We start from the raw sequence: 22,421 nt of genomic DNA, 5'->3' as shown, positions 1-22,421 counted from the left end.
CTGAGCAAGGCCAGGGATCGAACCCACAATCTCATTGTTCCTAGTTGGATTTGTTAACTACTGACCCACGATGGGAACTGCAGCAGGGTGAACTTTAAAACTAAATACACTGGATAGCAAGAGGTATCTTTAGACTGATGAGGAAAGAGAGCTTTTGGTGCACTTTTTTTTTTTTTTTTTTTTTTTTTTTTCTTTTTAGGGCTGCACACCTGTGGCATATGGAAGTTCCCTGGCTAGGGGTTGAATTGGAACTGCAGCTGAGGCCAATGCTTAACCCACTGACAAGGCCAGGGATTGAACCCACATCCTCATGGAACTCCTACTTTTAAGTATACATAAGCTCATGGAGGTTTATATTCTGTATTGACATAATAATGAATGGCTAATGACTATTGAGGGTGTTCTATGTGCCAGACACTGTACTCTTTACCGACATATCAACACATTTGAATCTCAAAATGACCCTCAGAGTTAGATATGGCCATTGCCATCTCACAGATGAGGAAACTGAGGCACTGAGGGTTTGTCATTGTCCATAGGCAAAGGGAACATGGGGGACGATTAGTCTTTGAGATTAGAAGAAATTCTTTGCAGAAATGGAATGGAGAAGAAATTGGATCCAGGGATGGGTATGAAGCAAGAGGAAATAAGAATTTCCATTGACATAATTGTCATTTCTTTGAGTGGGACACTGTTTTAACCCATTTCCTCATTGCATTCTCACATCAACCTGTTCAAGTTTTGAACATCCCAGCTTTTCCAATTCTGCTGACATCCCAGCTTTCCAATTTTGATCCTCATCTCAATCCCTCAAATCAGAGTCACTTTCTAAGTCTTTGTGTCAATTTCATCTTCTCCACAAAACCTTGGATGGCTATACTCACAGGGACCCCCTCTGTGCTGAACCCAAGCTCCACACCATTACAGAATCCATTTTTATCACCATCATGACATTTTTGAATTATTTTTTCCACTGAAGACAGTAGATCATTATTCTTCTGAAGAAAAAGTAAAAAATATTTATTTTTTGACTGAGTAGAAATAAAGGTGAATCTAATGTAAAAAATAACATATTTGTTTGCTTGAATGACCAGCATCTGCTGAAATTTACGGTACAGCTATAGCAACTATATTTTCAGAATAAAATTGGCATATGCAGTTAACACAACAAAAAAACTGAAATGATAATAGACATAATTGGGGTTGCATGGCTTTCATATTTATATTTGCACCTACAACTAAAATAGAAAAGTTTTACTTCCACAATATGAATATAAACAGTGTTTAATTATTATGATCTCCATACGTACCAAAGTACAGCTTTCATACCCAAAATGTACTACTGAATATTTTTTCTGCCTACTGACTTACTAAATCCAACTATTTTATTTATTCCTTGCCTCTTTCTCAAACACAATTGAAGTTACTCTTAACAAGAAGCTAAAAATAAACATCAAGACAAAGAGGAACATGAAGAATGCACATAAATTACCTAAAAGTATTTATTTTCATAGACTGAGTCTAACATTTGATATTGAACTTTTTTGGCTTCTAGGCATAAGTAAAACACAATTTATAGTAGGAATTGTTTTTCCTTATATATTAAATTTGGAAAAGAAAATCAAAAGGACTTTTAATTTTTTACTATTTTCTAACTATGATTTACTCTAAGTATTTGTATGGGAACTGTCTATTGATTTTGTGAGTGATCTTATTCTTTCTGACATGTGTCCAAGCCAGGAAAAGGGACCATGACAGTGATGATGATGCAGAGACAATATAGTAAGTGGGCATGTAATTCTCCCATCCCTCCCATAAAAACATACTAAATATTATGTCTTGATTGAGAGTATGATTCTTTATAACTTCCTCCTTTAAAATTGAGGTCTCTAGAATATTTGGAAGATGTTACAGAGTGCTTTGAGAGACAAAAAAAAAATAAGGCTCTGAATTTTTCATTTGAAAGGTATCTGCTGAAGCCCCAGCTCCAGTGGGAACCCCTCCTCTCCTTCTCTGGGGAAAACAGCAAGCAGCAGTTGCTAAGTAAAAGTACAAGTTGTATTAACACCTGCAGCCATTGAGAACAGGACTCTTCAGGCACATTTAATAACTCAGGTGATTAAAAAGCACAGAGCCTTCATCGGCCAAGAGATCCTATGTTCTCTAAAAGGGAAAACAGAATGCCACTGGATGATGATTGTGACAGTGAGGCAGCAAAGCATTGCGAGCATCGGATCCAAGCCTGGGAACAGTTTGCTGAAGCCTCTCCCAAGGGTCTCCATCAGCAGAACTCAGTAACAATAATGCTTTTCTCCTCCACCACCACGAACAGAAAATTCCATTTACTACTCAGAAAGCATGCGGCAATACCAGGAAGAGTGAAAAACTTGACTGATCAAGAATACAATCATTGGAAGGCTACTTTTCAAACAATAGCAACGGCAGTGTAGTTCATCCACCAAGGAGTAAATCTCTATTGCCCAGTTAGCTGCCTGGCTTTAAATCCTACCCTCATCTCCTCACTGTGACACCTGAGTGGGGGATTGCATTTCTCAATGAGTTTATTTCTCTACCTTTAAAACAGAGCTCAGACGTGAAACTCATCCCATAAGGCTTTCGGAGGTTTAAATGCATGACGGGATGTAAACACTTAGAACAGTGCCTGGCAGTGTAAGCTTTTGAATGATGACAGTAACATCCGTACCATGGATAGGATTAATACATGTGGAAAACCATTCCTGACTTTGGGGATTATGTACAAATTCAAAGGAGGGTAATGTATTACCTGATATGGCTTTTGCCATATGAAGTTTTAGGGAGGTAGCAGTGCTTTAGTTTAGCAAGTTTCTGTCTTGCTCAGGTTTGATTAATTTGCTGACACTGTAGCCTGGCCTTTTATGAGTGATAACATATCACCTACTTTCCTGTGGCATCTTAAAAATAGCTAAGAATAACAGAATTTCCTTGTGGTTTAAGATGTATGTGGCATTTTTAGCACAGGGGTAGGGAACAAAATAACCCAGACAATTTTTAGAAGGTGTATCGGCTTAGCTTCATTTAATTTACTGAATCATCAAGTGCCTTCCTGCTATACATTAGTTTGTTTGCTCTTGTAATTTTCACATATTAGTGTGAAGAGTATGTCATTAGTGGAAAGGGTGATTTATGGTGATAATAATAGCAGACTAATTAATGTGCATACATAATATAAAGCAAGTATTTGAGACATTCTTACTATCTTGATCAAGCTTTAGGAAACAGCATGATAGAGGTTTAATCAGCCTCATGCATGATTACTTTAACTAAATGATACATTGCAACAAAAATATCCAAGTATTTGGGAAAATATTGAGTCTAAATATTGGTAAGTTGTTTAAGAGGGTAAATTTTTCTAGTTTCTAATATGTCTCATTTCTTATCATGGTAAGTATTACAAGTGAAAGAAGGTTGCCACTCCACTGAATCCTTTCAAAGATTTTTACAAGTTTCAAGAGAATGCAAAAGCCTTTGTGAATCAAAATGTTTAGCTCAGCACTTTAAAATCTTTCATGTTGGGTTGTAGATGACAGCGCTAGCTTTGAAAAGGTAGAAGGAAAGTTTTCTTTTGTTCAGCAGCTAGTCAATGTTTTGAAGCCAGATTTAAATTTCAGACTGCCTAGGTTTTGTTAGAGGGGAGAATTTTCCTGAGAATTTATGGTGGTTAAATAGGAGATATTTTAACATGATTTAACATTGCATTTCCCTTTGCTGCCCACTTTGATTTTCTTCAGGCCCTCAGATGGAATTCTCCATGTGGTGGGTACTGGAACTTGCTGCCCACTTGCTTTTTTTTTTTTTTTGCACAGCAATCCAAATTTATTTAACTACTGATGCTAAGTTATACAAAATTGCACCACTTTAATTAAGGCTTTTAGTTTACATTTGGCCACCACAAAGTAGTTGTAACATTAGGTTGGTCAATTTAAATACTGTGGCCCCCTGTCGGAGAGACACACAATCTTTATACCCAAACATTAATGCATACAAAGCAATAAGACCTTGTTAAACAAAACAGCAATAGTTACAACTTAGGCCTTGTGACCAATTTATCACACATGATTAAAATTACTTCCCACATTCCCATCCACAGTACTTGTCCACCCTTTAACATCCCAACCAAAACACTACATATGCGAAACAATCACTAACACGCAAAAATACTAAATCTGTATATTTGGTATTGCAAATACCATGAGCAATATGGTATTTGCATGGTATGGTGTATGCCATATGGTGTATGCATAAGCAAGTGAGGGATTCACAGTGAGAATCTATAGCTGCATAAGCCTGAAAATGGTTTACAAAAATTGTTAAATCATCAAAAAAATCGTTTGAAAATATACACTTCTTATTGTAGACCCCCACTGTACACACTGCTATAAACACTGTTCTCTAGGTAAACAAAAAGGAAACATATAATAAGAGATTTGAGAAGTCTGGACATTTCCTTCCCAACAGATATTAAAGCTAAGACATACTGAAAGGACTATCATATTTTAAAGACAAGATCACTGTCTTCAGAGGTTTTTTTAAAAGTTAAAAACTACATAGCTGTGTTAAAGCACAGATTGGTACAATACAATGATAATGACCTTGAATTTCTTTAAAAAATTATGATAATTATGATAAACAGATATCAAAGAAGTGTAGTTATACAGAGTAGTCTAGATCGGAGCTCTTTGGACTTTCTTTTATTAAGCTAAAATAGTGGTGCTTTTAGGATTTACATTATTGTACTCTCCAATACAAAGTATAGGGCATTTTAAGGTATATAGTACATCATTTTTATACATGTACAATATTGGTGGATGAAAAATGCCTCTTAGCAGTAATACTGGATGTAGCCTCTGGTTTTATTCAGTACCATACTCCAGGACTATTATATAAGTAAAAAATCTCTCTTGCCTTTATAGAGAATTGAGATTTATGCCTCCATCTTCTGAGGTGCTGCTGGGTGACTCTTGCTGTCACCCTCTTTGGGTTCTAAGAGCTGTGTCACTCAGAACACTTCATATTCCAGGGGAGCCCACAACCAGTGATGATCACCACAGGTGGATGAAGGTCAGAACCTTTCAACACCAGCTGGGAGAAGCTTGAACACCTGTTCTGCCTCAAAGCTCCCAGTGGGGCAGCTGAGTCCTTCCATGTGCAGCATCTGAGCTCAGCTTCTCTATCATCTGAGCTGGCTTCCCTTCTCTCCTGGATCCAAGGGTCTGATCCCCAGGGTTGCTCCTCATAAGTACTCTGAATGCTCAACTCCACTCAGAATCAACTTCCCCGGAAGCCCAGCCTGCACTACTCAGCCCCTGTGCTGCAGCACACATAGAACCTTCCCAGCATTTCGCTTTTTATTTCTTATAATTAAGCATTTTCCTGAAGAAATACAGAGAGAAAAGTGAGCAGATGGGAATGGTGGGGATCACTGTGTTCACTCCACTAGGCACACAACTCAGAAGAAGAAACAGAATGTCACCCAGGTCCCAGGTTCCCCTCGCCCTCAGGGTGGTGGCTGTACTGACACAATTTTGTCCATTTTTTGAATTGATATAAATAAAATCACACAATTTATAGACCATGTAACTACTGGCTTCTTTCATTCCACACTGAATTTGTGCAATCCATTCATGTTATGTGTAGTAGATTTCTTCATTGCAATGCATTATTGATCATGTAAATATGTTACATACCATTCATCCACTAACGGATATTTGTTTTTGTCCTATTTGGCTGCTATGAATAGCACTAAGAATGTAATTATAAATGTCTTTTGATGAACATATATATGTATTTCTTTTGACTATCCTATCTGAAGAGAACTTGCTACTTCATAAGGAACATATGTGTTTTCAGATTTATAGATGGTGCCAGTCTTCCAACATGGTCAATTCACATTTCCGCTAGTAATATATGATACGCCTATTTGCTTCCACATGCTTGCTCATAATTGGTATATTGTGCTTCTTTCCTTTTAGCCTTTCAGGTGGATGTGTGATATTATTGTATTATGATTTTAATGTGTATTTCATGGACAATTATGAAATTGAACACATTTTAATATATTAATTGGCTTTTAGGTATTTTCTTTGGTGAAATGTGCATTCCAATTATTTTTAAATTATTTTGTCTCTTTTTAGACTGATCTTTAGAAGTTACTATATGACTTCATTTAAGTTATTATGAATTGTGCTTCTCAAGTCTCTCCTACTCTGTGGATTATATTTTTATTTCTCAGTGGTAATTCTGGATGAACAGAGTTCTTAAGCTTAATTCAGTTTGTTTTTTTCCATTAGAGTTAATATTTTTTGTGTGTTCTAATTAAGAAAATTTTGCTTCTTTCTCCCGTGAAGAATTTTTCATGTTTGCCCCTAAAATCTTTATCATCACCAGTATCATCATTTACCATTCACAAATAAATGCAAGTTTCAATGCAAATTTACTTTTTGTATTGTGAAGTTGGATCAAGGTTTATTTTTCAGGAAGGTCATAAATTAGATGGCTGTGGACACTCAAGTCTGTTTCTGGACCCTATTCTATTTCATTTATACATCTGTCTATCCTTGACCCACAACCTCCCTGTCTTAATTACTATAACCTTATAATAGGGCTTCATATATGGTAGTGTAAGTGCCCTAGTTATGTATTATTCAAGTGTCTCTTGAATTTTGGGGACCTTTGTATCCATGTACCTTTCAGATGTGTCTCAATTCCCACAGAATGAAGAAATGCTCCTGGAATTGGGATTGGATCTTTAGGTCAATTGAGAGACAAATGACATCTTTAAAATACAGAGGCTTCCAATGCATGGACATTGAAATATCCTTCCTTTTACTAGGATTTTCTTCAATTTCTCTCATTTACAATTACAGAGTTTTTATTTTTTAATTTACTTAAATTTTTAATTGTTTTGCTTTGCTTTTTTTTGGCTGCATCCATGGCATATGAAAGTTCCCCGGCCAGGAATCAAATCTGAGCTGCAGTTGTGACCTACACCACAGCAGTGGCAATGCCAGATCCCTAACCCCTTACTCTGGGCTGGGATTGAACAGGCACCTCCACAGAGACAAGCTGATCATTAACACACTGTGCCACAGTGGTAACTCTAATTGCAGTGTTTTTAGATTTGGTCTTTGATACATTTTTTTGTTTATGCTTTTCTGATTAGCAGCACTTTAAAAATTTTACTTTCTTTCTCCCTGGTAAGTGACTTCTTTTTCCCCATTGATTTGTATCCAATTTCTTATGAAATTCACTTATCAATGTTAAGATTTTGCCTTTAAAATAAAAAAAAAAGTTACCATATATATTATTGGTGACTTGTAAAATATTTTGCTTTATACCACTTTTATCTTTGTAAATGGGATGTTTTGGGTCAAACAGTGCACTATTGTGGGTTCCACTGATGAATACAAGTGTGATGTTGGACATGCTTGTATTGTGAATGTTCATAAAGTGTAGAGTGAATTGTAAGAGACATATGTAGAGAAACGGTCAGACAGATGAATTATTCCTCAGCCTGTCTTCTGGTCCCCTTAGGGGTGGTCCAGTGGATCCCAGGAGAAGATAGGAAATCACAACCTTGATGAAAGATTTAAAATGCACAGGTGAGGTAACTTTTGGTGAAGCTTAATCTGATTTTCCCTCTGCTACAGGCATCCCTAAAGGATATTAAACTCAGAGCTTGTGTTTATCAGAACTCTGCTCTCTGAGATACCTTTGTTCTTATCATTGTTTCAGCATCAGGAGAGACTGCTTTAAACACAGCTCTTCACAGACTCTCTGCTTAGAGTTTTAATCTTCCCTGCCTGGTTTCAGAATTCAGGAAATATCCTGTGGAGGGAACTGATTTTATCTTTGAGAGACCCCCCACTTTCCAATTTTTTATCTCTCCAAACTTTCCACGATTACAGAAAGCTTTACTAGTTTCCCTGTCCTCAATCACAGCTCTCTGTTGTGGAAAAATTCTAATTCCTAGTCTCTTGTTCTGTGCCAAAATTCATCATTTGTGCCAGGAGAAGTGCTACTTTAGAAAGTTAGTTCACCTCGTCTGAATCTCAACATTTTATTCTTCTTGGCTTCAGTAGGCCTGCTTTAAAATAAATTATTTTTACACCATTTCAAATTTGTCTCATTACTTTTCATCAGTCCATTAACTGCTATATCCATCCGCTCTTTCATACCTACAGTCACTGGTCCTATTTTGCCAAATGTTCATCTGTGTGTATACTGGGCTCAATATTTTAAGATAGTTTCTATCAGATTCAGTTTTAAGCACAGTGGGCCATTAAATATGAAATGAAATAGGCAAACTCACTGCTTGCCAGAGACAAAAAAAAAAAAAAAAAAAAAAAAAAAAAACTGAAGTAAACAGGAAACTTTTCATGAAGCACCCAGAAAAATTGCAAGTATGTGTTCCAATGATCACATGAGGATGTTGACTTAGAGCATGTAAGAGTTCAAGGTCAGAGCATTAAACTGTTTTCACTCAAAGACATAGCTCTGAAGGAAAAAAATTGCAGAGTATAAAATATATATTTTTAATCTTTTTAGAGGCACCTGCAGCACATGGAAGTTCCCAGGCTAGGGGTCGAACTGGAGCTGCAGCTGCCGGCCTACACTACAGCCATAGCAATGCAGGATCTGAGCCACCTCTGCAACCTACAGCACAGCTCACAGCTCACGGCAATGCTAGATCCTTAACCCACTGAGCAAGGCCAGGGATCAAATCTGCGTCCTCATGGGTACTAGTCAGGTTCGTTAACCACTGAGCCATGACGGGAATTCCAAAGATAGAATCCATTTGAGTGGGTCTTACTGTAGTCAAGACTGCACTGTAGTTGTGGCTGACTTGCTCGTTGTGTTTTGATTTTCTGTTTGTTTGTTTTTTAATCTGTGTCTGTGGTATGTGGAAGTTCCTGGCCCAGGGATCAAATCTGCGCCATGTGCCACTGCAGCACACCAGGGCCATTGCAGTGACATCAGATTCTTAACCTGCTGGGCCACAAGGGTACTCCTATTTTGAGGCTTTTAATCTACACATTGCCAGAAAACTTTTATCTAAAACTGTGCTTTAAAAAAAAGAATGAGTTGTTTCTATTATTTCTTATGAAATAATATCAACATTGTAGTAATGTGACATCTTGCTTAGTCAATACATACCTATTTTCCCCTTTGATATAAACCCAAATCCTGATTGTTTACCAGTCCTCTGGCTGCCTCTTTTATGTTGCTCTCTCTTCACTTTTTAAAACACTGTTACCAAAAAGCACCTCTTTGAAAGCAGAAAACATAATTCTTAAATACATTGTGGGAACTACCATGAAAGAAGATTTCAACAAGGAAAATTTGGCAAACTTTTTGCAGATTTTTCTGGTGTGTAAATGAGGAGGGAAAATACCACATGAAAAAAATGATAGCAACCATAGTCCTGTTCATAAACTCTGCTCTGGGATGCAAAAGCGTATTATACATAAGGGATACTTCAATTGCCTTTCCTTAGCTCCTGTCCATCTTAACACATAGGCATGTGTGTGCATGCATGCACACACACACACTCATATAACAAAATCTTTTGTTGTGATTTTCATTAGGTAAAATGTATTAAAGGTGCCACTATTTAATGGCATAACAAATCTGAATATGAGATTTCCACCTAAGTAACATAAACTCTTACATTTGCCCAAATTTTCTGAGCTTACAAATTGCTACAATATCACATCCACACAATAAAATTGTATTATCAATTAAGACAGAGTATTTTTTCTTATAAACATGATACTTAACTGCCTTAGGTTGTTTATTGGGTAATGTTATTTATAAGACTCACATGATGAAAAAAAATTGAAGACAGAGAAAACAAAGTCAGATAACCTGAATCATCAGTGAGACTATTAGGATAAAGTCAGGGTGGGCTTCAAAGAAATCAAGCTGAAAAATAACTGAATTGTCTTTTTGGGGAACCTCAAAATCTGTTCAGTCCTATAGTCATGTGACTCCACACTAATCTTCTTACTACGAATTGAATGACCTCTAAAATATTGATTAAGGAATGAAGGAATAAGAAATATTTTTCAAGGGAGTTCCCATCATGGCTCAGTGGTTAACGAATCCAACTAGGAACCATGAGGTTGCAGGTTCGGTCCCTGCCCTTGCTCAGTGGGTTAACGATCTGGCGTTGCTGTGAGCTGTGGTGTAGGTTGCAGACGCGGCTCGGATCCCTTGTTGCTGTGGCTCTGGCGTAGGCTGGCGGCTACAGCTCCAATTAGACCCCTAGCCTGGGAACCTCCATATGCCACGGGAGCGGCCCAAGAAATAGCAAAAAGACAAAAAAAAAAAAAAAGAAAAGAAATATTTTTCAAGATATGTGGATAATTACATTTCATAGACTACATAAATATAGATTATATAACATAATTTTACTGACATTCACAAATACCAAGGCATTTCTTCCTTAGTATTAACACTGGAGATACCTTGTTGTCATTGCTCCTATAAAACACAGAAGGAAGGCTATAATTTAAAAGGATTGCTATAACAAGGCATTTTCTGTTTATGTCCTCTTTTTTCTTATAATTCTGAAAATACTTTATTCATATACTACTTTAGCTAAAAACTGCAAAAACAAACAAACAAACAATGGAGGTTAAACAATATGCTACCAAGCAACCAATGAATTACTGAAGAAATCAAAGAGGAAATAAAAACAAAAAACCTGGAGACAAAGGAAAGCAAAAACATGATCATCCAAAACCTATGGGATGCAGCAAAAGCAGTCCTGAGAGGAAAGTTTAAGGTGATCCAAGCATACTTCAGGAAACAAGAAAAATCTCAAACAACCTAACCTTACACCTAAAGGAACTAGAGAAAGAAGAACGAACAAACCCCAAAGTTACTAGAAGGAAAGAAATCAAAGATCAGAGCATAAATAAGGAAATAGAGACTAAAAATAATAGAAAAGATTGATGAAACTAAAAACTGATTCTTTGAAAAGCTAAACAAAATTGGTAATATTTAGCCAGATTGATCAAGAAAAAAAGGGATAGGGCCCAAATTGCTAAATAACATTCTGTAGCACTGTTCAATCTTCATTATTTCTATTACCGATTTCAATCTGTTTTGAATTATTTTTGTTAATATGTGCTTTTGCTTAATTGCTGAACCACATACATATAAGGCCAAATGTAATAATATTCAAAATGACATCTTCCTAAAGAACACACCATACTGTGATCAAACAAACGATACAGATTTTCTTATGGAAACAGGATTTTCAGATTTGCAAGAATCGTAAAAGTTATGGTAAAACCTATCTTTCAATAGTTTTTACCCACTCCTACCGTTTCAATAGTTTTACTTCACTCCCATAATGGTTTTGAACCTTAATAAACATTGTTATTGTCCAAAAGGATTTATTGATATAAAAGATAGTTGCTTAGATTTTGGCAGGTTAAAACAGTCTTGCAAAATACAGCAAGGCAAACCACACACAGACATATACCGAGTATAATGGAAAGAGTGTGTGCTTTGGATGTGTTAACTATTTTAATCATTTTGCACTCTGCAAACGCAGTTATGATGGCTTCCCCCTCCTATATTTGTTACTGCTCTGAATTGGCACCAAATTTTAGATAATTCAGCACTTGCACTATGTCAGTATAAAGTAGCTATATGTTTTTGACCTAATACCAAAGATATGAATGACCTCACCTGAAGCCTCATAATAGAATATGTGGACACCAATCTAAGCAGAAAATTATCTATAAATCTGGTTCAGTTCAATTAAGGATGCAACTAACATCCCTAAGTATCTATTTCCCACCAGAACTCTACTCTCTCAAGTTATCTTACTGCACACTTGTAGCAATCCTTTTGAGTAGGTGTCATTATTTCTACTTTGGATATAAAGATTGTGAGACCCAAACATGTTAAGAATTTACCAAACACATACTTTTGAAAATGTAACAGTTACTGACACATGATCTTTCTGAACCCAAAGTCCATGTTCTTTCCTTTATGCCATATTAATCAATATTTGAACAGCATACTCTAACACTCTACATGATGTAATTCTAGACTACAGTGCTTTATGTTCTCGAAAATGTGTCCACATGCTATAGATATTCTTCATTTTGTCTAAAAAGGAAATAATAATTACTGAGTACCTATATATGGCTGATGGGAAAATACATGCATCTAAATGAATGTACTCATCAAAGCTAGGTTTATATAGCATAACTAAAATTAAATATTGAATATCTAGGTGTTGATGCTTCATATTTTTGTCTCTAATGATTTTCTTAGCATATCTCTTCTTATTCAAGACATTTATTTGATTTCTGATGTTAATGTGGTAGAGAATTTAAGGAGTAAGAACATGTTTGATCCTAAGCAAATACAGTTTAGTGGAGAGATATATTAATAAACAAATAATTTCTATATAACATGGTCCTCTTCCCTTTCTTATGTTTCAAATGTATTTCCTTCTTTTTTCCTAACATATGCTCCCAATAATTAGGGAAAGTTGACAGAATTTTGAATAAACAAGTGGTTGTCAACTCTCTTAATCTGAACAGCCTGTGTTTATAAAAATGGCAGAAAACAAAAAATGGACATTATTTTTACAAACAAAATGTTTACTATCATGTCTATTATTTGATGTATTGCTTTTCTCAAATAATTCTGGCATCAAATGATCCCTTTGAACGTTATTTAGTATTACTCTTTTAATCTAGGAGATATTCTGGAAAATCAATTCCTGTTTGTGGTTTTTAATGCAAGAAAAACATCAATTTGGTGTGGTTCTTTTAACCAACCACCCCATGGATTGCATTATTATTATTATTTTTTTTATGGTGCAGTGCCTGACATGTAGGAAGCCCTCCAAACTATTGAATGAAAGGTCAGAGTGGACTGAATTCAATTCCTAGATATTTTGTACTTTAGTCACTAAGGGTACATTCTTGGACTTTTACCAAAACACCTGAAACATGAAGATCAGACTCAAGAAAAAGTGTAGAAGAGACTTGTGGTTGCCTGATGGGAGGGGGAGGGAGTGGGAGGGATCGGGAGCTTGGGCTTATCAGACACAACCTAGAATAGATTTACAAGGAGATCCTGCTGAATAGCATTGAGAACTATGTCTAGATACTCATGTTGCAACAGAAGAAAGGGTGGGGGAAAAAACTGTAATTGCAATGTATACATGTAAGGATAACCTGACCCCCTTGCTGTACAGTGGGAAAAAAAAATACTATTAGAACTAATAAAGGAGTTCAAGTTTAAAAAAAAAAAAAAGAAAAAGTGTAAGCAACTGGTTTAGTCTCTGGCTGCTTTGAAATAAACTGGTTCTTTCAACCTAAGTCTATAATGGATTAGAAAAATACTAAACAATCAAACAGAAAGGCAACACTGAATAATGTCACAGGGTGTTTTACTTCTATTACCCCAGATGTCTCTAGAGCCCAAGCTGGGAGTTAACACCTGACTTTGAGCATTTGTTGGCCTCAGCCAGAAAGGAGATGGTTTATTCCAACAAGCCGCCAGATCTTCAGCTATACCTCCAGGATGTCAAGATGGTAAGTTTTATACAAGCAGAGAAGAGGTGAAGACTTTTAAACAAAGGTTTGTGAAGTTATCAAAACCATTTTAAGGAGTTCCCATTGTAGCTCAGCAGTAACCAACCTCACTATGATCCATGAGGATGTTGGTTCAACTCCTGGCCCCACTCAGTGGGTTAAGGATCCGGTGTTGCCATGAGCTGTGTGTAGGTTGCAGACATGGCTTGGATCCTGTGCTGCTGTGGCTGTGGTGTAGGCTACAGCTCTGATTCAACCCCTAGCCTGGGAACTTCCATACCTCAGGAGTGACCCTAAAAAGCAAAAAACACACTCCAAAAAGACAAACAACAATAAAAAAACAAACCCTATTAAGACTGTGATGTTTTAAGTTGTCAACTTTTCAGAGGAAAAGCTAGTTTAAGAATATTTCAGGAGGTATAAAAAAATAATAAAACAAAAACTCAAGACAGCTTTTATGGCTTCTTTTGAGACACGTCTGTTTTCTAACAGTTCCAGCAAATATATGTTTCAAAAATATTCTTTTGACAATTCTCATTAAAACTTCCTCTACAAGCCTTGATGAATTTCCATAGAAAACGAGAACCAATTATGAATAAGAATTAAATTTCTTGTCAACTAAATTTTGATGGAACAAAACGCAAAATAGTAATTGAGTGCGTGATGGTCTAAGGTATTTCCCCATACCTTCTTTTATAAGGCCTTAACTTGGAATAACAAAAAAATCCTAAAACTGCAAACAAAAATTTTCATCCTCTATAATACTGTCTGTACATTTCATTCACTTAACTTATCACGGAATAGAGCTTAGATTATAAAGGGACAAATAATTATAGAGTTTAACTCAAATCAACAAATATTTATTTAGCATTGACTGTGTACAAAGAACTAGGTACAAAGTCAATCTTTCAGTTCTCTAAAAACCTGAATACACTATTCATTTTTCCTAAATTCTTATGTTTCTTATCTTTAGGCAAGATGAATGAGCATCATGAGGATATTTTTAAATTAATTACTTTACACTTTTCCAGCAGTCACAGTCAAGGTTTAATATTTGAATAGTACAAGATAAGTGTTATAAACCTGATATAATCCCTGATTTTGGCCAGGGCACTGATATTTTCCTAGGTAAACTCTGCATGGTTATTACAAATAGGGATTATTTCTTTTTTTTATAACACAACAAAACTTTCAGCACCAACCAACTTCCTGGGCAAATTACCTTCAAGTTGAAAATAACAGATTCTCAAAGTTAAATTACACGTTTGAATTTTAGGTAAATTTTAATTTCACCCATTAAGCATTTGTTTCTACTAAAAATATGTTTACACTAGCTCAAGCTATAGCTCAGGGAAGGAGGTTCATAGTAGCAGCATCAGAAATACCCAGTAAAGGGGAGTGATTTACCATGCCCATGAATGCACTTCCTAGCATGCTGTGTGCAGGTTGACTTTTATCGGATAATTATGTTGAATCTTCTCCTAAACCTTTTGTTCCCAGGGCAGAACCATCTTTTGCATCAAACATCATCAGTATGCCTTTCTCATGCATCATCCGTGTGACAGCTTCAATGGTGTGCTGAAGCAACAGCTCATCAGAGCAGCAGTGCAGTGTGATGATTTATCATAGTAACATATCATCAGAGGGAGGCAGCAGAATAATATATGGCCAGAAGTGTTCAGGAGTGTTATGCTGCCGTAATGTATTTAGTTACGCAAAAAGATAGGAAGAAACCTAGAAACTTCACTTTAGCAGACATGCATCCTAGGCCATAAGGGAAATACTTGCCGGTGGTAGCTTTTGCTCACTCTACATGTTAAGTGGACACCTCACTATAGGTGCTCTTCCTAATGTATTAAGTATGTATAAACCCTTCACAAATGCAATTCAGATTTTTATAAGGAAATTTGTGGTTATTAAAAATGACATAAAATGGCAGATGCTGCTCAATTTAGGAGCAATTTGGAGTTTGCTCCTATTGAATTTTCTAGAAGGATGTATAGCTTAAAAAAATTACTTAGTCTAGAAAACACTGTTTTATATGAAATAAATTTGTTTGAAAGCCTAGTCCATCAGTGGTGAATATTCCAAAAGGCAAAACAGCCTACAATTTACACCAAGGGATGTTTATAAAATTCAAGCATTAAAGAGATATTTCACCATTTTAACAGTTTACAATGACATTGTTTGTCAGGTGATTTTCAGGGTTAATGTTTGGTGAAATCCTTACATCTTAAAGAGTGTCTGAAATAAGCAGAGATGCTGAAATAAACAGAGATGCTAAGGCAATTTTCATGCTTCCAGAAAATCTAAACTCTTATGTCTGAGGGTTTTTGAAATTATAAGACTCATTGAAAAGCATCACTGGGGATGTTGATTTTATCCATTTTTAGTGAGTAAATTCAATTTGCAATGTTTCTAGCCACACTTTTTTATACATGGTGTGTGGAACCCTTGGTCACATCTGAGGTGATTAGCGGAACAATAAAATGGGCGCATTTTGGGAAGCACACCATCATCTTTATAACGAGCTCTACTTCTGGAAGGACAGAGAGTGTGCCTGCCTTGATTTAGATGTGTTCGCATGTCCTACTTGAAGCTGCTATTCCGTTAGAAATACCTCTTGGCAAACCTCCCAACACAGCATTTGTCAAGATCTTATCCATCCTCTATCCCAATTGAATGAGAAATATTTCCTGAGTGAGTTATTTCTTCTCCATGCAGCGGAAGCCATTGTCACCAATTTTGTTGGGCAGTAAAAGAGAGACTTTCACAAGACGAAATCGTTCATTTTGCTGCCAGTTTGTGTTTTTGATATCCTCAAAGTTTGGATACAATATTTCCCTAATTCCTTCCTGTCCAGACTGTGCTCCTATCCAACTTTTTTGTGTAACTTCAATAGCCCTTATCCTTACACAATCCATCACTGTAATTTATCTATTTACATGGATGTCTTCCCCCACAGGCCTTGAGAACAAAGAGTTATGTTTTATCCACTTTTGTACGATCAAGGGTAGCACCTAACAAGTGCTCAATCAATACGAGTTGAAATTTTATTACCTATGGTGACTTAACTATATAAATTACTATTCACCTGAATGAACTTCTGTTGATGTAGACCTTAAAGGTATTTTGCTTATATTGTTCAGAGAGCATCTTCTATGTTTGGTTGATGACACATTAACTGAATTTAGTTCACTAGCATTATTTGAAAACATTGTTTTGTCAGGGTTGCTGTTATCATTCGGGCTAGGAAGACCACAGTTGGGTAAGCCTACGCTTACAACATAATATGTTATGCTGCCAGAATAATAGCCATAATCATCGTCAATCATAATAACTAAAAAATTTTAGAAATAGTAAAAATTCTTATCTAGTTCCTGTTAGAGTTGTGTCAGTTACTGTGTCTAGGGGTGTGGGGTGAGGGGGCAGGTATTCAATGCTGAGCAGAACAAATCTAGTCCCGGTTCTCACCCTGCTTGGAGTGTAGAGGAAGGCAGGCGTCAGTCTAATCAGCATTCTGATCAAGAGGCTTCTTATGGAATCATACTATTGCTGAGGGTTTTTTTTTTGTCACTCCCATGGCATGCAGAATTTCCCGTGGCCAGGACTGAATCCAGGCCATGGCAGCAACTGGAGTCACAGCTGTGACAATGCCAGACCCTTAACCCACTGTGCCACCAGGGAATTCCTGTACCAGGTTTGATAATGAGACAAAAATTAAATCTAAAATTCAGACAAAATACAAATTCAGGAAAATTTAAATTTCTTAACAATTTAGGGCCAATTTTACATGTATAGAATCATCTTTGAATTAACACAAATGATCTTGAGAAGAAAATTCTATTAATTGAAAATATTCTGAACTGCATATTTTTATTTGATATAGGTATCATGTATGTTCAAGTAATCTGGATTTTTACAAATATTATAGGAAATAAAAATGATCTCAACTATTTATTTTGTATTAAGATATAATTCATAAATATTTTGGCAAAATTATATTCGTGTATATTTATGAAACTTGGTGATTTGAGGCCAAATACTGTATATTGTCCCATTTCTATGGTGCCTAACATGATTTAAATGTGTAATAATTTATACAAATGATATATAGGAAATAGATGTGTGTATACATCAGAAATAGTAATTCAATCAATAAGCACTTACTGAGAATATATACGAGCACACACTTAAATATATATGTGCCACTTTTTATGCTATTAAATTTTATATTCATCATGTAATAGATATCAGTATTATTCAGTATTTTATAAAAAAGACTAGAAAAAAACCTGATTTTGAAGTAAGCATGATTTATAATCTGACTCATTTAATTATAATAACTGACTTATTATAAATAATCATAGATACCATTTTAATACAAAAGCATTGGGCATATTCAAGCCATTTTATGTTAGAATGGTGTTAGCAATGGGACTTACTTTTGTATTTTAGTATTTGTGTTGTTTTATGAGAAGAGGTCATCAAAATTTTACTTACTGACTAGTGTCAAATTTTGTCTTAGTATTTAATTTTTTTAAAAGCATCCCTTTATTTGATCAATACATTTAATTTTAAAAAAGGCTATAGAGAAGAGATTTGAAAGTGATATTAATGTTTATAACAATTATGGTATTTTTATGGTTACAGATGATTCTAAGGTAATATTAGACCTTTTGTTTAGTTAAAATCAACATAACTGGTATCATCAGAGTGGCCAAATGTATTAGCTTCCTACTGGTGCCATAACAAATCATCTCCAATTTATTGGCTTAAAATAACATACACTTATTATCTTACATTTCTGCAGGTTAGAAATCTGACACTAACATTATGAGGCTAAAATCAAGTTTTCAGCAGGGCTGGGTATCTTTCTGAAGGCTCCATTTCTTTGCCTTTTCCAGTTTCTAGAGGTCCCCTTCCCTCCATCTTCAAAACCAGCAGCATTTTATCCTTGATTATTCTTCTGTAGTTACAGCTCCCTCCGACTCTCCTCTTCTGCCCTCCTATGCCACATTTATGTTCACATCTGGAGTTCACCTGGATAATCCAGGATAATCTCCCTATCTCATGCTCTATAGTCTTAATCATATCTGCAAAGTCCCTTTGCCATGAAATGTAACAAATTTTAGGTTCAGAAGATTATGTCATAGGGGTGTTATTCACAGCTCCTGCATTTTTATGACAGGCATCTCATTAAAATGTACCTTGATTCGTTTAACACTTTCACTACTTAAATCAACAAACATCAGTTAAGTGTTATTATACTCAAATACTATCATAGGAGATGGAAATGCAAAGACAAAAAGGAATAGATTATATTACTTCAATGGAGTAAAGTCTAGCAGGAAACATTAGTATACCAACAGTGGAAGTACAATGTCATAACATGTGAGCTTGTTGTGGGAATCTGAGTACAAATCAGTTTCAGGTGAGTGGAGGTGTAGAGACATTCAAGAGAGTCTTTCCAAAAGAAGTGATCCATGAAGTTGTCCTGAAGAGCAAGTAAGAGTTAATTTGGTAAAGAAGCAAGCTCTTGAAACATATTACATTCTTTAAACAATCTAGTCCCCATGAGTTTAGAGCCAGCATTAGAGTTCTATCTTCATAAAACCCATCATTACATTCATGACAATTGTTTCTATAAAGAAGATAACTTGGCACTTTTCAACTAAATATGAAATGTACCGTAATGTAAACTTAATTTTCTACTTACATTTCACCCACCTATTTAAGTCACTTTTTGATACAATGTTCACGGTTATTTCCCTTTTAGAAAATTCTGTTCTATTTTAAGACAGATACTTCTGTACTCAATGAAAACCAGGCTGGAAATAATCCCTTTCATACACAAAGATTATATTCTCCAACATCCTTCTGGAAACCTCTCCTTAACTGCTTCCCGCTCTGTCCTCTTCTTCTCTACCACTGGTCCTCAAAATACACAGTACGCATAAAGACAGACAGTGTGCCCCAAACATAGGCTTCCAAAGGTCTGTGCTTAACCTTTCTGTAACATTTAACTCTTCCCACATGGTAAGACTTGTGTGAACCTCCAAATAAGCATCAAACATTTCAGGGAAAGGCACACTATCTACTTTATAATGCCATTACCTAGTAAGCTACATAGCACAATCTTACACAATGTTTTCAAATTAACATTTGCACCATATATATTTACAATATGATAATCAGCAGCAAAAAGAGGTAAATTCTTTGTTTATCTACTTTGTAGATGAGGAAACCAAGTTTATAGGGATTAAATCCCTATAATTGTTACAGCCTGGGTTCTAGTCCTTACATGACCTGTCTCCAGAGTCTTTCATTTAACCCTTGAGTAATCCTGTCCTGAACAGTTAAGAAGACCAAGGAGAAGGAACCGATAGCTCCTTCCAAAAACAAAAGCTTGTAGGAACACCCAGCCTCCAAAGTGAAGAAGAAATCCCTCAACAAAGCAAACCTGATGAAAAGCACTCTAGAGATGGCTCAGTTGCAGGGTTAGAGGTTAGTGGTGGGAGAGGTCTCAAAATTACCTTTCAACAATTATTCATGTCTTATATAACAATTTTAGGGAAAAATATCCCGTTATTCCACTCAGTGCATTGCTTTTATCTTTCTTTTGCTCATGAGTGACTTTAACAAGTTCAACATTTACTATCCTCACAAATAAATACGTTTCATTTTGAATTTGCTCCATTGACAAAACTTTTAAATACCTCATTGACATTGAAGAAAATGAAAATGGTGTAGTAACTTTGGAGGCAGAAGAGAGAAAAAGTATTTTCAGAATTTGGGAAAAAAAAGAGTCAAAAGAACAAATGAACAACCCTCAGCTGAGAATGTGACAGATGAATGAGGACACTTGGATGGAGGCCCCACCCTGTTTTGCTGAGTTGTGTTGAGAAGCATGGGCTTTGGGGTCAGGCAAACTGCCTTGATTTCTCTGGCCTTATTCGCTGAATGGCTCATGGATTCAGTAAGTATTAGGCACAAAGCTTTAACATGCTGAGTGTCAGAAGAGAAGACTTAGTAAAACATTTTCTTCTTAATTAGTAGAGTTTGCTAGGTTGCCCTGGGTGACTCAACATTATCATCAAAAACTTCCTAGTTATTTCAAGGACTTAGACCCAAGGGAGGTCATGACTTCCTGTGACCTAGAGAGAAGTCTGCTACTAATACAAGAATATAATTGGCCTGAAGAATATAAAGTTTGTTATTAAAAGAAAAAGAAGTTTCTTTAAAGCCTTTAATTTGATAATGGGATTGTAGCTGTAGGCAATGCACTAAAGATGACAGAGCTGAGTGAGGAAGTAAATGACAGGCCACTAATCCCGCCTTGTTAAAATGAGACTTACCTGGTCCTCACAATCATTAGACCAGTTTAGCTGGTAAAAAGGAAAGCTCAGATATCTAGTTAAGTAACACTGAATTGACAGGTGATCTTATCCTAACTTTTGAATACCACTACTTTATGCATTTTAAAAGCAAACTCATGATAATTGAAGGATGGATAATTTGATTTGCAAATTAACCACTGACTGATTATACTGTTTATGGATTTTTCAAAAAATTTGTCTTATGCTTTTTTTCTCTTTAAATTAAGACGCATGCACTCAAGTTCCCTCATCCTTCAATAGAATCTCAATTAGAAATGACTATTTGCTACAAGTTATGATACAATTTATGGCAGATGGGGAGTGGGTAGTAAAATTCTATCATTTCAACATTCCTATTTCCTTTCAGCTTTTTTGAGTTTTCTTTTTTATTCAAGAGCTCCCTTAGAGATGTGACTTCAAAAATCCAGTCTCCTCGTTTTCCTCTAAAATCTTTTCAGACAATTTTAAACAGTGTCTCTAGTTAAGAGACAGAGAAATCACATTTACACTCGGGCATGAATTTCTGAGTTTTGCCTTGATCATTCTATGCAATAGAAAGATTTTCTTTTCTTTTTTCTTTTGTTAATTTCATGAATGACGACAGTTAAAAAGAAAACATTAAAATTCTCAAAAGGTGCCCAAGAATTATTAAAACATTTAAGATGCACTTTTAGACCTGGTTGATGCTTTATGCCCGTGGCAATCTTGGCTAATGAGGCCATTTACATTCATGAAATGAAAAGATGGTTTGTAGAAAGCCATGAGGTACATTTTTTTACTCATTTAAATACATTACTGGTATTACCTGGACACTACTGAATTGCAAGGCCAGGAGCCTCAATTACTTGAGAAGCATATTTAAAATAGCCAAGTTCTCCTTACAAAGAATTTAAATTTTTTAAAGTTTATATTGCCAGGATATCATTAACAATGGATGTGAAGGATTATTCTTATTAAAAAATGGAGCTCTGATATTTCTTGTTGAGGTGAACCAATCAGACACAACCTAGAATAGATTTATAAGGAGATCCTGCTGAATAGCATTGAGAACTATGTCTAGATACTCATGTCGCAACAGAAGAAAGGGTGGGGGAAAAAACTGTAACTGCAATGTATACATCTAAGGATGACCTGACCCCCTTGCTGTACAGTGGGAAAATAATAAAAAAAAAAAAAAAAAAAAAAAAACAAACAAACAAACAAAAAACCTATTTTCCAAATTTTCAGTTGGTGCATTGTTATACTAGAGTTTCCTGGTGTATAAAACATTCCCTAATCCCAGTGAGTTTAACCAGCTGGATTAGCTGTTTCAGGTTAGTAAGGAACTATGTGGATAACTAAAGCAAGAAGTTTTTTCATGATATGCCAAATCCTTTCCTCAACATCCAGTGGCAACTGAGATGAGGGGACATGTTTTACAATAATTTGTCTT

At 35.7% G+C, this 22,421-nt stretch overlaps 1 long non-coding RNA gene across 1 annotated transcript in view; it reads left to right on the top strand.

Annotated features, from left to right (window-relative positions):
- Positions 1-22,421, top strand: part of LOC110261626 — a 110,924-nt gene that overhangs the window by 17,769 nt on the left and 70,734 nt on the right. Inside the window, exon 2 of the long non-coding RNA XR_002345996.1 lies at positions 13,484-13,610. This is a non-coding gene — a long non-coding RNA (uncharacterized LOC110261626). The remainder of the gene's footprint in view (positions 1-13,483; positions 13,611-22,421) is intronic.

This window comes from Sus scrofa, chromosome 1 (genome assembly GCF_000003025.6).
Source record: "Sus scrofa isolate TJ Tabasco breed Duroc chromosome 1, Sscrofa11.1, whole genome shotgun sequence".
NCBI lineage: Eukaryota > Metazoa > Chordata > Mammalia > Artiodactyla > Suidae > Sus > Sus scrofa.
This window is presented reverse-complemented; position numbering and strand designations above follow the sequence as displayed.